Source organism: Tiliqua scincoides, chromosome 16 (assembly GCF_035046505.1).
Source record: "Tiliqua scincoides isolate rTilSci1 chromosome 16, rTilSci1.hap2, whole genome shotgun sequence".
Classification (NCBI taxonomy): Eukaryota; Metazoa; Chordata; class Lepidosauria; order Squamata; family Scincidae; genus Tiliqua; species Tiliqua scincoides.
In genome coordinates, this window is record NC_089836.1 from 2846291 (window position 1) to 2860102 (window position 13812).

The following is a 13812-nucleotide window of genomic DNA, read 5'->3' on the forward strand; positions in this document are numbered from 1 at the left end:
GTACCCTGAGCCAGCAGGAGGAGCGGAGAGGAGATTGTGGAGCTAGAGTGTCTCCTTTCCTCCACTTTTCTCTTTCCCGTTTTTCAAATCCAGGGGACGTGTGGGGGGGGGTAAAAAACGGAGGCTTGGTAGAAAAATATGCAAAATGAAATAAATAAGGTGGCTTTATATCTTCAGGTGTTCACAGATGGATCATCGTACCTGCACTTGACTTGTAAAGAGGAGGCCAAGATCTGAGTTCCTGCTAGCACGTTATGGACACCGGCGGCATTTTTTCAGCTAGACAGGGCCCATGTCTTCCTTGGAGAAACACACCGACCCTTTGATCGGATTCCAGGTTCAGCAGCTGAGCTTCTGGCTGCCTGGTGACTAATCCTGCAAATCCTGGCTGCTGGATCCAAAGATAATGTTATCTCCATCTTCAAGCTGACCCGCTTGGGTTCCTCTTTGCCTGGACACAAAGCCACAGCTGGGAAGGAGAGGTGCCAGCTGAGAAAGTCCACCACATCTCTAGAGGGGCCAGAGGCAGGCATTCAGGAGCGGCGCATAGGTCTTTATTTTTAATTGTTCGCATTTAAATCCCACCCTTCCTGCGAGGAGCTCAGGGCGGTGTCTGTGGTTCCTTCCCTCCTTTTCTGTCCTCACAACAACCCTGTGAGGTGCTCCAAGGTCACTCGTGAAGCTTCGTGGATGAGCAGGGTTTTGAACCTGGATCTTCCAGGTCTAAGTCCAACTCCCCAACCCAAAAACCCATGCAAGAACTCACACCTGTGATGGAGGAGGAGAAGTTCCCGGGGGTGGGCAGGTGGGGGCCAGAATTGGGCACTTACGCCCAGGCAGCCCGGAGCACCTCAAGGCTGCTCAGATTTGTGCCCCCAATTTAGGTGGCTCCAGATCTGAGTTGCCCCATTGGGGCTGCTGTGGCTCTCCCCCTGGGCAAGGGGGAAAGTTTCCTCTTGCCTCGGGGCCAAGCCTCTTCCAACCTGAAACTTGTGCTGGATCCAGCGTGGGCCCCACCAGCCCGCCTGTTCCAGCTCAAGTCAGGATTATCTTGTAAAGAAGGGTAAGTCCCCAAACCCCTGAAAACCCCATTGATTATCACGGGACCCCCCGCGATAATGAACGGAACCTCCCTATGTGTGCTTTTTCTTTTCCTTTCCTAGAAAATGGCAGGGATGCGCTACTGGACTACCTCCTAAATCATTATCGGATGAACACTAGCTACTGTAATAAGCTACCCTGAGGATTGCTTGATCGAAATGCGGGGTATAAATCTTCTAAATAAGCAAATAAATAGACGCCGGGTTGCAAATCAATTTGCCGACTGAGCACCGGTTGTCTGAGACATTCTGTTTGGGGGGGGGGGGAGAGATCGGTCCCCCGTTTCGTGGATATATTGACGGCTCTGCGTATTTTTACCGTGCCGTCCTGTCCCAAAAAGAACCCACAAGCACCCAAGGATTGGCGCCGATCACCATAATGTATCCGTTTTCACGTCAAATTTGAAAGAAAGAAAACAAACAAACAGCACGGTGACTTATTTCTAATAATTATTCATTTATAGTCATGATTCAAGCGTGATTTTGAAGAAGACAGCCAGTCGGGTGTCACCATGGGGCTATTCAGATCTGAGCCACCTAAATGGGTGGCCTCAATCCAAGTAGCCTGGAGCTGCTGTGGACTGCTTGGAACAGGGCTAGGATCTGGCATAAGTGCCTGGCATAAGTCCCTGCCCGCCCCCAGGAACTTCTGCCCCTCCATCATGGCACACAAATCGGGGCACTGCATGGACTTGAAAATGCAGGGTTGTATTTGTACAGAACTCTATATTGTCTTGTGAGCCTCTTGCCCCGCCCTCCTTTCCAGCCAATCGGCTTCCTTGCTGGCCTTTGGAAGAAAGCTATTGGTCAATGAGAGGAGGAAGAGGAGGGGGAATTGTTGTGCCCGCCCACTCATTGAGTAAGTGGGTCTCCTGCATGCTATGTGGGGGGGGGTCACAAGCTCATGAACCACTGGGATGACCCAATGCCCCAAATCTGTGACTGAGCCAGGCAGACGTCCCTTGAAAGTGCACCCCACAAGCAAGACCCTACAGCCAAACAGCTTCCACTCCCAAACTTCATCCCATGAAGGGGCACGGAGCAGAATCCCCGATGATGATTTGAAACTTCAGGAAGATGGAGATGATTTTCTTTGGCAGACGTCGTCAGCCTTGCCCACTGGAGCTGGGCTTAAATGGTGGAAGCAGCACAGGACCCTTTGAATCCATCTTCAGAAACAGCTTCTTGCCTTTAATTTTGCTCATTTTATTTGGTGCTTGTTTCAAGACTTAAGCTGCCTCTTGGCCCGAGGGCGGTTGACAGGTGAGAAACGGAAACAAGGCCCTGGACATCAAGTGAATTGACTTTAAAAAATAAAAAAAAATTGGATCAGTTTTCAACCGGATGCCGTCGGATTAATTAAGCAAACGAAGGGAGCTAAGTACGTTTAATTTGGCTACCCGACAAGGCAATCAAATGATCAAATACCAAAGACGCAGCTAATAGGACGACGAGATGGTGAATTAATCAGACGCAGAACTTGACATGATTAAAACGGGCCTAGGGTGAGGATTCTGGATATGGGCAAGATACGGGGCATGTAGGCTGCAGTTTTATTGAGTGGGTAGAGGAAGGTTTGGCATATATTGCCCTGATCCAGAACAAGAAGCTGCTGACTTCAGCCATTGGTCCACCGATCTTAAATATCACAGGCTGCAATCCTATCCTCACTTTCCTGGAAGGAAGTCCCATTGAACACAACAGCATTTACTTCTGAGTCGACCTGCTTAGGATTGGACCCACGGCTGTCCAGGTTTCAGAAGTGCCTTTCAGAGACCTCTAAGATGTTGTACTAGAGGGTGTTAAATATTTGGGGTTGTTATGGAGAGTATGGGGGTGCTGAAAAGTTTGGCATCCTTGGATGCCAGACGCCCTTCGCTTCCCCGCTGATTCCGAGAGGGCAATTGGACTGTTATACGGGCAATTCTGATGGGCACATCGATGGCTCCCACTATAGAATGAGGAGGAAGAGGAGCAAGAAAAGGTGTCATGCCACAGGATGTGGTGATGGCGTCTAGCCTGGACGCCTTTAAAAGGGGATTGGACAAGTTTCTGGAGGAAAAATCCATTCCGGGTTACAAGCCATGATGTGTATGCGCAACCTCCTGATTTTAGAAATGGGCTATGTCAGAAGGCCAGATGCAAGGGAGGGCACCAGGATGAGGTCTCTTGTTATCTGGTTTGCTCCCTGGGGCATTTGGTGGGCCGCTGTGAGATACAGGAAGCTGGACTAGATGGGCCTATGGCCTGATCCAGTGGGGCTGCTCTTATGTTCTTATGCTCCCTGGGGCATTTGGTGGGCCGCTGTGAGATACAGGAAGCTGGACTAGATGGGCCTATGGCCTGATCCAGTGGGGCTGCTCTTATGTTCTTATGCTCCCTGGGGCATTTGGTGGGCCGCTGTGAGATACAGGAAGCTGGACTAGATGGGCCTATGGCCTGATCCAGTGGGGCTGCTCTTATGTTCTTATGCAGGCATGGCTTCATGGCCCTGTGAGAAGGTGATGGTATCTCCCCCTCCCCCTTGTCCTGTCAAATATCTCTGGCCTGCCTGCAGCTTATTCCACAGGATTGCACCCCTGCTGACCTGTCCACACAGGACCATCAGTCACCACCCTTCGCCACCTTAAATCCACGGCCAACGTCCCATCAGTTTTAAAGGAGACAAGCAGCTGAGAGTGAGCGAATTCTCCTTTTGCGTGGGCCGGGCCACTGTTGCTTTGTTGCCATTTAATCCACCTGATAATTACCTACCTCACTGATAATTACCTACCTGCTGTTGCATTCCAGGGTGCTTCAATGTCAATCAGGTGCCATAATGGCGACAAATTTCCAAGCTTCGTTTAGAGTTTCAGACTGACGTGTCACGCAAGCTTCTGATGAAAATCCCATCCGAAGAGGGCCTTTGCCCTGCTTTTAAGCCTCTTGGTCACGTCCTGAAGGTAATCCCTTGGGGTGGCGCTGCCCAAAGTTGGCTGTCAACTTTTCCCCCGACTCTGCTCCTCTTCCTTGAACAATGACATCACGTCAGAGAAAAGCAAGAGGTTACATTACTTCCCCCCCAGTGGTTCATGTGGTGAGGACTTTTGCTGGCTATGTGTCACTGTTTCAGGGTGCTGTGGAAAGCATAGAATCAGTGAAGCAGAAGAAAAGCTGGCAACCTGAACTACTCCTCCCCTATATATCTTCAGAGAAGATGAGGGCACCTCAAAGATGATATTTGTATCCATGACTTTAAACCTGCACAGGTTTGCTCACAGATTAAAGCCACAGATTTAATTTTATCCATGACTTTAAAGCACATGTGTGATTTGGGAGAGATTTCCCGGCATTTGGGGGGGGGGGAACCAAGGGGCAGAGACATTTGAAGGGTCAGAGACTGGTATACATGAGAAAACTGAAGGCCACAGACAGGACCAGCCTTAGGAGTTTTGGGGCACGACATTAGGGCCCCAGGTTCACAGCCAAGGTCTGTAGAACCTTAGCGATCGAAATAAAATGTATTCTAGACTTTACATCTCTATGGTAGCGTGGAAAGCCATTCAAAAGCGCACTTAAAAAATGCATGTGAATTAACGGGCCGAATGGATCTACGCACACGTTAGTATCAAAACTGCACGCGCAATATCAAAGTTGCACGCGCAAAATTACCACCCAAGTAAACCAACAAAATGTGTAGTAAACGGTTACAAAACCGCTTGTTTTGGTGCGACTGTAAAATGATGTTCGTAAAATAATAATAATAATAATAATAATAAACTTTATTTTTATCCCGCCCTTCTCCCCAAAGGGACCCAGGGTGGCTAAAAGTAAAAAGTACTGATTTTATTTTTTTATGTCTACCCCAGTGCAGGTGGCCCAGTGCAGGTGGCCAACAGGAAGCAGTTGGGGGGCTCCCAAAGGGCTTCAAGCCGGCCGTGATCTCAGGCAGGAGTGTAGCAGGATATGAGATCAGAGAGGTAAAGCACGGTAAGACCATAGAGCGCTTTAAAGGTAAGAACCATGAGTTTGTACTGGGTCTGAGTTAATTTAGGAGTGAATGATTGCCATTTGGAAAGGGGATTCCTTGGGGTATTTTCCTGGGCTGAGTTTGGAGCGCAAAAGGCATGTCTGGGGTGCCTGTTTTAGTCACCGGGTACTTATTTAACATTCGCACAGAGCTTTCCCCTGTGTTGCCATCTCTAATCCCATCTTAGATGCCACCAGCGGAATGTTCAAAGGATGCAACGGGGGAAGAGAGAGAATGAGAAGACGGAGGGAGAGATGCAACTGCCCAAGAGACTGTTTTATCCTCAGGTGCTGGGGTTATATTGAGAAGGGAAAGGGAGGGGATGATGGCACTGGGAGGGGAAAGGGGGCAGGAAATAGAACTGATCTGGCTTGGCCGTTGTTGATTAAGTACAGGAAGTCGGAGAAGGCCCTGCGGCTGTGGTTTTAAAATTAAATTACGGAATAAAAGCAAAACTGACATGTAATGATAGACGAATACCTAGGGGGTGTGTGGGGGTGGGGAAGAAAGGTTGGTTGGCAACCTTCAGTCTGGAAAGACGATGGTATAAGCCTACAGCACCCGGTATTCCCAGGCGGTCTCCCATCCAAGTACTAACCAGGCTTGACCCTGCTTAGCTTCTGAGATCAGACAAGACTGGGCATGTGCAGGGCAACTGTTGCTGAACTAAATCCTCTTGGCATGTGGTGGGCCGCTGTGAGATCCAGGAAGCTGGACTAGATGGGTCTATGGCCTGACCCAGTGGGGCTGCTCTTATGTTCTTAACTACAATTCCCAGGAAGCCTTGCAGGTCTCTTGTTATCTGGTGTGCTCCCTGGGGCATTTGGTGGGCCGCTGTGAGATCCAGGAAGCTGGACTAGATGGGCCTACGACCTGATCCAGTGGGGCTGCTCTTATGTTCTTATGCTCCCTGGGGCATTTGGTGGGCCGCTGTGAGATCCAGGAAGCTGGACTAGGTGGGCCTACGGCCTGATCCAGTGGGGCTGTTCTTATGTTCTTATGCTCCCTGGGGCATTTGGTGGGCCGCTGTGAGATCCAGGAAGCTGGACTAGGTGGGCCTATGGCCTGATCCAGTGGGGCTGCTCTTATGTTCTTATGCTCCCTGGGGCATTTGGTGGGTCGCTGTGAGATCCAGGAAGCTGGACTAGATGGGCCTGTGGCCTGATCCAGTGGGGCTGTTCTTATGTTCTTATGCTCCCTGGGGCATTTGGTGGGCCGCTGTGAGATACAGGAAACTGGACTAGATGGGCCTATGGCCTGATCCAGTGGGGCTGCTCTTATGTTCTTATGCTCCCTGGGGCATTTGGTGGGCCGCTGTGAGATACAGGAAACTGGACTAGATGGGCCTATGGCCTGATCCAGTGGGGCTGCTCTTATGTTCTTATGCTCCCAGGGGCATTTGGTGGGCCGCTGTGAGATCCAGGAAGCTGGACTAGATGGGCCTATGGCCTGATCCAGTGGGGCTGCTCTTATGTTCTTATGCTCCCTGGGGCATTTGGTGGGCCGCTGTGAGATCCAGGAAGCTGGACTAAATGGGCCTATGGCCTGATCCAGTGGGGCTGTTCTTATGTTCTTATGCAGGCATGGCTTCATGGCCCTGTGAGAAGGTGATGGTATCTCCCCCCTCCCCCCTTGTCTGTCAAATATCTCTGGCCTGCCTGCAGCTTATTCCACAGGATTGCACCCCTGCTGACCTGTCCACACAGGACCATCAGTCACCACCCTTCGCCACCTTAAATCCACGGCCAACGTCCCATCAGTTTTAAAGGAGACAAGCAGCTGAGAGTGAGCGAATTCTCCTTTTGCGTGGGCCGGGCCACTGTTGCTTTGTTGCCATTTAATCCACCTGATAATTACCTACCTCACTGATAATTACCTACCTGCTGTTGCATTCCAGGGTGCTTCAATGTCAATCAGGTGCCATAATGGCGACAAATTTCCAAGCTTCGTTTAGAGTTTCAGACTGACGTGTCACGCAAGCTTCTGATGAAAATCCATCCGAAGAGGGCCTTTGCCCTGCTTTTAAGCCTCTTGGTCACGTCTTGAAGGTAATCCTTTGGGGTGGCGCTGCCCAAAGTTGGCTGTCAACTTTTTCCCCCGACTGTGCTCCTCTTCCTTGAACAATGACATCAAGTCAGAGATAAGCAAGAGGCTACATTCCTCCCCCCCCCCCCAGTGGTTCATGTGGTGAGGACTTTTGCTGGCTATGTGTCACTGTTTCAGGGTGCTGTGGAAAGCATAGAATCAGTGAAGCAGAAGAAAAGCTGGCAACCTGAGCTACTCCTCCCCTATATATCTTCAGAGAAGATGAGGGCACCTCAAAGATGATATTTGTATCCATGACTTTAAACCTGCACAGGTTTGCTCACAGATTAAAGCCACAGATTTAATTTTATCCATGACTTTAAACCACATGTGTGATTTGGGAGAGATTTCCCGGCATTTGGGGGGGGGGGGCGAACCAAGGGGCAGAGACATTTGAAGGGTCAGGAGACTGGTATACATGAGAAAACTGAAGGCCACAGACAGGACCAGCCTTAGGAGTTTTGGGGCACGACATTAGGGCCCAGGTTCACAGCCAAGGTCTGTAGAACCTTAGCGATCGAAATAAAATGTATTCTAGACTTTACATCTCTATGGTAGCGTGGAAAGCCATTCAAAAGCGCACTTAAAAAATGCATGTGAATTAACGGGCCGAATGGATCTACGCACACGTTAGTATCAAAACTGCATGCGCAATATCAAAGTTGCACGCGCAAAATTACCACCCAAGTAAACCAACAAAATGTGTCGTAAACGGTTACAAAACCGCTTGTTTTGGTGCGACTGTAAAATGATGTTCGTAAAATAATAATAATAAACTTTATTTTTATCCCGCCCTTCTCCCCAAAGGGACCCAGGGTGGCTAAAAGTAAAAAGTACTGATTTTATTTTTTTATGTCTACCCCAGTGCAGGTGGCCCAGTGCAGGTGGCCAACAGGAAGCAGTTGGGGGGCTTCCAAAGGGCTTCAAGCCGGCCGTGATCTCAGGCAGGAGTGTAGCAGGATATGAGATCAGAGAGGTAAAGCATGGTAAGACCATAGAGCGCTTTAAAGGTAAGAACCATGAGTTTGTACTGGGTCTGAGTTAATTTAGGAGTGAATGATTGCCATTTGGAAAGGGGATTCCTTGGGGTATTTTCCTGGGCTGAGTTGGAGCGCAAAAGGCATGTCTGGGGTGCCTGTTTTAGTCACCGGGGTACTTATTTAACATTCGCACAGAGCTTTCCCCTGTGTTGCCATCTCTAATCCCATCTTAGATGCCACCAGCGGAATGTTCAAAGGATGCGACGGGGGAAGAGAGAGAATGAGAAGAGGGAGGGAGAGATGCAACTGCCCCAAGAGACTGTTTTATCCTCAGGTGCTGGGGTTATATTGAGAAGGGAAAGGGAGGGGATGATGACACTGGGAGGGGAAAGGGGGCAGGAAATAGAACTGATCTGGCTTGGCCGTTGTTGATTAAGTACAGGAAGTCGGAGAAGGCCCTGCAGCTGTGGTTTTAAAACTAAATTACGGAATAAAAGCAAAACTGACATGTAATGATAGACGAATACCTAGGGGGTGTGTGGGGGTGGGGAAGGAAAGGTTGGTTGGCAACCTTCAGTCTCGAAAGACTATGGTACAAGCCTACAGCACCTGGTATTCCCAGGCGGTCTCCCATCCAAGTACTGACCAGGCTTGAACCTGCTTAGCTTCTGAGATCAGACAAGACTGGGCATGTGCAGGGCAACGCTGAACTAAATCCTCTTGGGCATGTGGTGGGCCGCTGTGAGATCCAGGAAGCTGGACTAGATGGGTCTATGGCCTGACCCAGTGGGGCTGCTCTTATGTTCTTAACTACAATTCCCAGGAAGCCTTGCAGGTCTCTTGTTATCTGGTGTGCTCCCTGGAGCATTTGGTGGGCCGCTGTGAGATCCAGGAAGCTGACTAGATGGGCCTACGGCCTGATCCAGTGGGGCTGCTCTTATGTTCTTATGCTCCCTGGGGCATTTGGTGGGCCGCTGTGAGATCCAGGAAGCTGGACTAGGTGGGCCTATGGCCTGATCCAGTGGGGCTGTTCTTATGTTCTTATGCTCCCTGGGGCATTTGGTGGGCCGCTGTGAGATCCAGGAAGCTGGACTAGATGGGCCTATGGCCTGATCCAGTGGGGCTGCTCTTATGTTCTTATGCTCCTGGGGCATTTGGTGGGCCGCTGTGAGATCCAGGAAGCTGGACTAGATGGGCCTATGGCCTGATCCAGTGGGGCTGCTCTTATGTTCTTATGCTCCCTGGGGCATTTGGTGGGCCGCTGTGAGATCCAGGAAGCTGGACTAGGTGGGCCTATGGCCTGACCCAGTGGGGCTGTTCTTATGACAGAGGGCCGCTTCTTTGCTTGCAGAACGGGTTCCACCTCCATGCTCACGTTGCCCCTTCAAAAGCCAGGCTAAGCCAAGGCTCACCGCTTTGAAGGGAGGGGGCAGACGAGAGGCAAATAAGGAGAGAGAAAGGAAGGATTTTCTGCTCCCTCTTGCACACCTCGTCTCTCGCCTCTGAGCCCAGCATTGTCAGTTTGATCAGGAAGAGGATCAGTCCGCTCCGATTCTCCCTCTCTCTCCAGATTTAATTAACAGTCCTTTCATCTCTACCCTGAAGGAATCTGCTATCTGCTGTCTTCTTAATTAACGTTCATTAAGCAAATCAGAAGAACGTTGTCTCCTCCGCTCTGCCTGGAAGGTTTTGTAACCCTTGTGAGATGCCGCCCCGTTGGATAGCCCCCTCAACGGCGGCGGGGGTGGAGGTGGGGGCTTAGGAAGCAAGATGGCGCCAAGGCCATGCCCCAAATCTGGTCCTTTCGGCTCACCTCTTGGAGAATGAAGATCTACAAGACAAAATAAAAGGCGGGATGGTGTAGTGGTTTTGGTGTCAGACGTAGACCTGGAAGATCCCGGTTCAAATCCCTGCTCGTCCATGAAGTTTCCCATGTGACCTTGGGCTAGTCACTCTCAGATTCACCTATCTCACAGGGTTACTGTGGGGACAAAAGGAAGGAACCGTGACCACCACCCTGAGCTTCTTGGAGGAAGGGTGGGATAAAAATGCAAACCTAAGCATGCAAACCTAAAAATCATAAGAACATAAGAACAGCCCCACTGGATCAGGCCATAGGCCCATCTAGTCCAGCTTCCTGTATCTCACAGCAGCCCACCAAATGCCCCAGGGAGCATAAGAACATAAGAACAGCCCCGCTGGATCAGGCCATAGGCCCATCTAGTCCAGCTTCCTGTATCTCACAGCAGCCCACCAAATGCCCCAGGGAGCATAAGAACATAAGAACAGCCCCACTGGATCAGGCCATTGGCCCATCTAGTCCAGCTTCCTGTATCTCACAGCAGCCCACCAAATGCCCCAGGGAGCATAAGAACATAAGAACAGCCCCGCTGGATCAGGCCATAGGCCCATCTAGTCCAGCTTCCTGTATCTCACAGCAGCCCACCAAATGCCCCAGGGAGCACACCAGATAACAAGAGACCTCATCCTGGTGCCCTCCCTTGCATTTGGCATTCTCTCCACAGGTAGAGAACTCATGGAGGAGCCCTTTTGTAGGTGGAGAGGGCAAGAGAAGGTAGCTTATCGATGAAGGGATTCAGGGATTGATACTGGAATTGTCTATTTTGTGCAGTTCTGGGCTGTTGGTCATTGAATGTTTTCAAGCAGAGGCTGGACGATCTCCCATCAGAGATGCTGTCCCAGTTGCCTGCACCAATCTAGGGGGCTGGAGTAGATGACCTCCAGGGTGACTTCCAAATCTAACGTTTGATGTTTTCATGATTCTAGAACACACACACCCCCAACCCAGAGGTTATAATCGGTGGCGAAACAGGTTGGGCAAGGCTTTCAGTTCACCCCAAACCTGATGGGCCAGAGAGGGACGTGAGACCAGAGCAGGAATACGTACACTCAGATGCAACGGGATAGATCTGTCTTCCCAGTTTCAGTCATCTTTCGGCTGCTGTCTGTCTCCGCTCCGCAAAGGGAGCGTGTGACACCCAGAGTACAGGAGGAAATTGGAATGTCGGCGGCAACATCAAGGACACCGGGGGGAAAAATCGGACCTGGAAAGACGGAGAACAAGAGATCTGCTTGACGAAGAGTTGGGATAAACATCTGGGAATAGACGCTGCGAGTTCAGAAGAATTCAAGGGTTTAGCTGTTTAATTTTTAACCGTCAAATTCGAAGGAAAGGGACTATGCAGAAGACTCAGGCAGACACGCCGGTCTCTGTGGGTTAGATGCAGGCTTCAAAAGATGTAGGCTTGCCAAACGGGGATGCTTCCGGAACCTTCCTCATCTAGCCTGCTCCTTGACTGTTCTGAAGGTGTTATGCGGGCTTCTCGCCTACCTGAGCAGTGAGGACCACTGTCCTCAAGCTGGAGCCTTCATAGAATCATGGAAGGTGCTTGATGGGTCATCTAGTCCAACCTCCTGCCTTAGGAAGGAAATCCTTTCGAGGAGAGTTCCCTGGAGTCTGTAGCACTTGCTTGATTTGCAGATGCGGTCAACCCTCGCACTCCGCACCCAAGGATTCAGTTAGCCATGGGTTCAGTGGAGTCATGGCTCTTTCAGAGCATGTTTTATGAGGAGCGTTGCTTGCAAGCCAGGCACAAAAATGGGCTACTCTGGATTGAACGGGGGCCAGCACTCACAAGGCCGTTCATAGGTCACGTGACCAAATGACCTGGAATCTCCAGGAATGGGCATCAAATTTGTGGGGGAATTTTAATAGGGTCTCCCTGGATGTGGCATTGTGTTGAAGGAGAAACATCTTTGGAAATAGCTTCAGTCACAGTTGGCACAGAAGGCATGGAATGTGAATATGTCCTTTAAAATTGGCCAAGCTGAATTTGGGCACCTGTGAGAGCATCAGAACAGCCCCGCTGGATCAGGCCAAGGGCCCATCTAGTCCAGCTTCCTGGATCTCACAGTGGCCCACCAAATGCCCCAGGGAGCACACCAGATAACAAGGACCTGCAAGGCTTCCTGGGAATTGTAGTTAAGAACATAAGAACAGCCCCACTGGATCAGGCCAGAGGCCCATCTAGTCCAGCTTCCTGTATCTCACAGCGGCCCCACCAAATGCCCCAGGGAGCACACCAGATAACAAGAGACCTGCAAGGCTTCCTGAGAATTGTAGTTAAGAACATAAGAACAGCCCCACTGGATCAGGCCATAGGCCCAGCTAGTCCAGCTTCCTGGATTTCACAGTGGCCCAGGGAGCACACAAGAGACCTTCATCCTTTTGTCCTCCCTTGCACCTGGCATTCTGAGGTAGCCTACTTGTAACCTGTGATGGGGACTTTTCTTCCAGAAATCTGCCCACTCCCCTTTCCAAATCATCTGGGCCAGACACCCATCACTACATGCTGTGGCAAGGAGTTCCACAGGTTAATTGCACGCTGGGTAAGAAATGTTTTCTTTTTCACCCCAAGGAATATTTTATTTTTCACCCCAAGAGCGGTGGTCAGCTGAATGACCCACAGTGGCCGCTTTACTTCCATGGGGAGACATACATGTGTTTCTGGACAGCTGACAGCGCATTGCTGTGTGTGTGTTGACGATGCGTGGCTTCACCTGGCAAGTGACGGCTGCTCCCGCGACAGACCAAATTGATGCTCTGGTTTCCCAGCAACCTGCCTGGCTCTGACGCTCTTTCTGTGACCCGTGGCTCTCTCACTGGCTTCTGTTCAGCCACGTCTGTGGCCTCTGTACCTCCTTCCTGCGCGCGCCTGTTGGAGACGTGACAAGCGGTGGGGACGTGGAGATTCGGCCAGCCCTGCCAATCACTGGGCGCAAAGACCTGACAAAACTCATTTGGGCAACACGAGGACAGCTTTCTGCCAAGCTGTGTGCTTCAGGAAGCCGAATGCATCTTCGGCGATGGGTGTGTGGTCTTCTGCCAAGGTGCCACTCACGGGCGGCATGATAAAGCATAGGCACATAAACTGCGCATAAACCGTGCAGGGCCTTCCCAGCAGGCAGTACAAAAGAGAGCTGGGTAGCATTTTCCAGTCACCTCCCATGAAAATCAATCCAGTTGATCAACCCAGAACAGGGGGGGCAAAGGAAATGAACCCAAAACATTGCATTTGTATCCACTGTGACTTCCTGAACATGTCTATTCCGCAAGTCCACAGGAAAACCAGAGGGTGGTTTTGACTGCAAGCTTCAATCACAGGAGACACTTTATGTTACAAGTTTCTAGACCTCATGGCTGCAGAAAAAAGGGGAGGAGGTTGGGTGAGCTACGGGCAAAGGCTGCAGAATAAGATTGTCAGTGTTTGCTTCCTGCCCTTGGGAGAAGCAAAATAGAGGACGAAAATGCAACTCGTTAAGCCAAGCTAAGGAAACCTGTGATGGTCTTTTCTTCTAGAAATCTGTCAGGCTTCCTTTTCAAGGCATCATCACATCCTGTGGCAAGGGGTTCCTTGGGGTTTTGCCGCTCACACAACCCCACGTGCCTGATAGATCACAGACACTTTGAAATGGAAGCAGGATAAACTAGGCAGGAGGAACTCTGGGGAAGATCTTCCTAACCAAAACTGCTTCTTGAGTCTGTTGCATTATCCTTAGTAAAGTAAGTAAGGGCACGATCCTAACCGGGTCTACTCAGAAGCAAGCCCTATTTTGA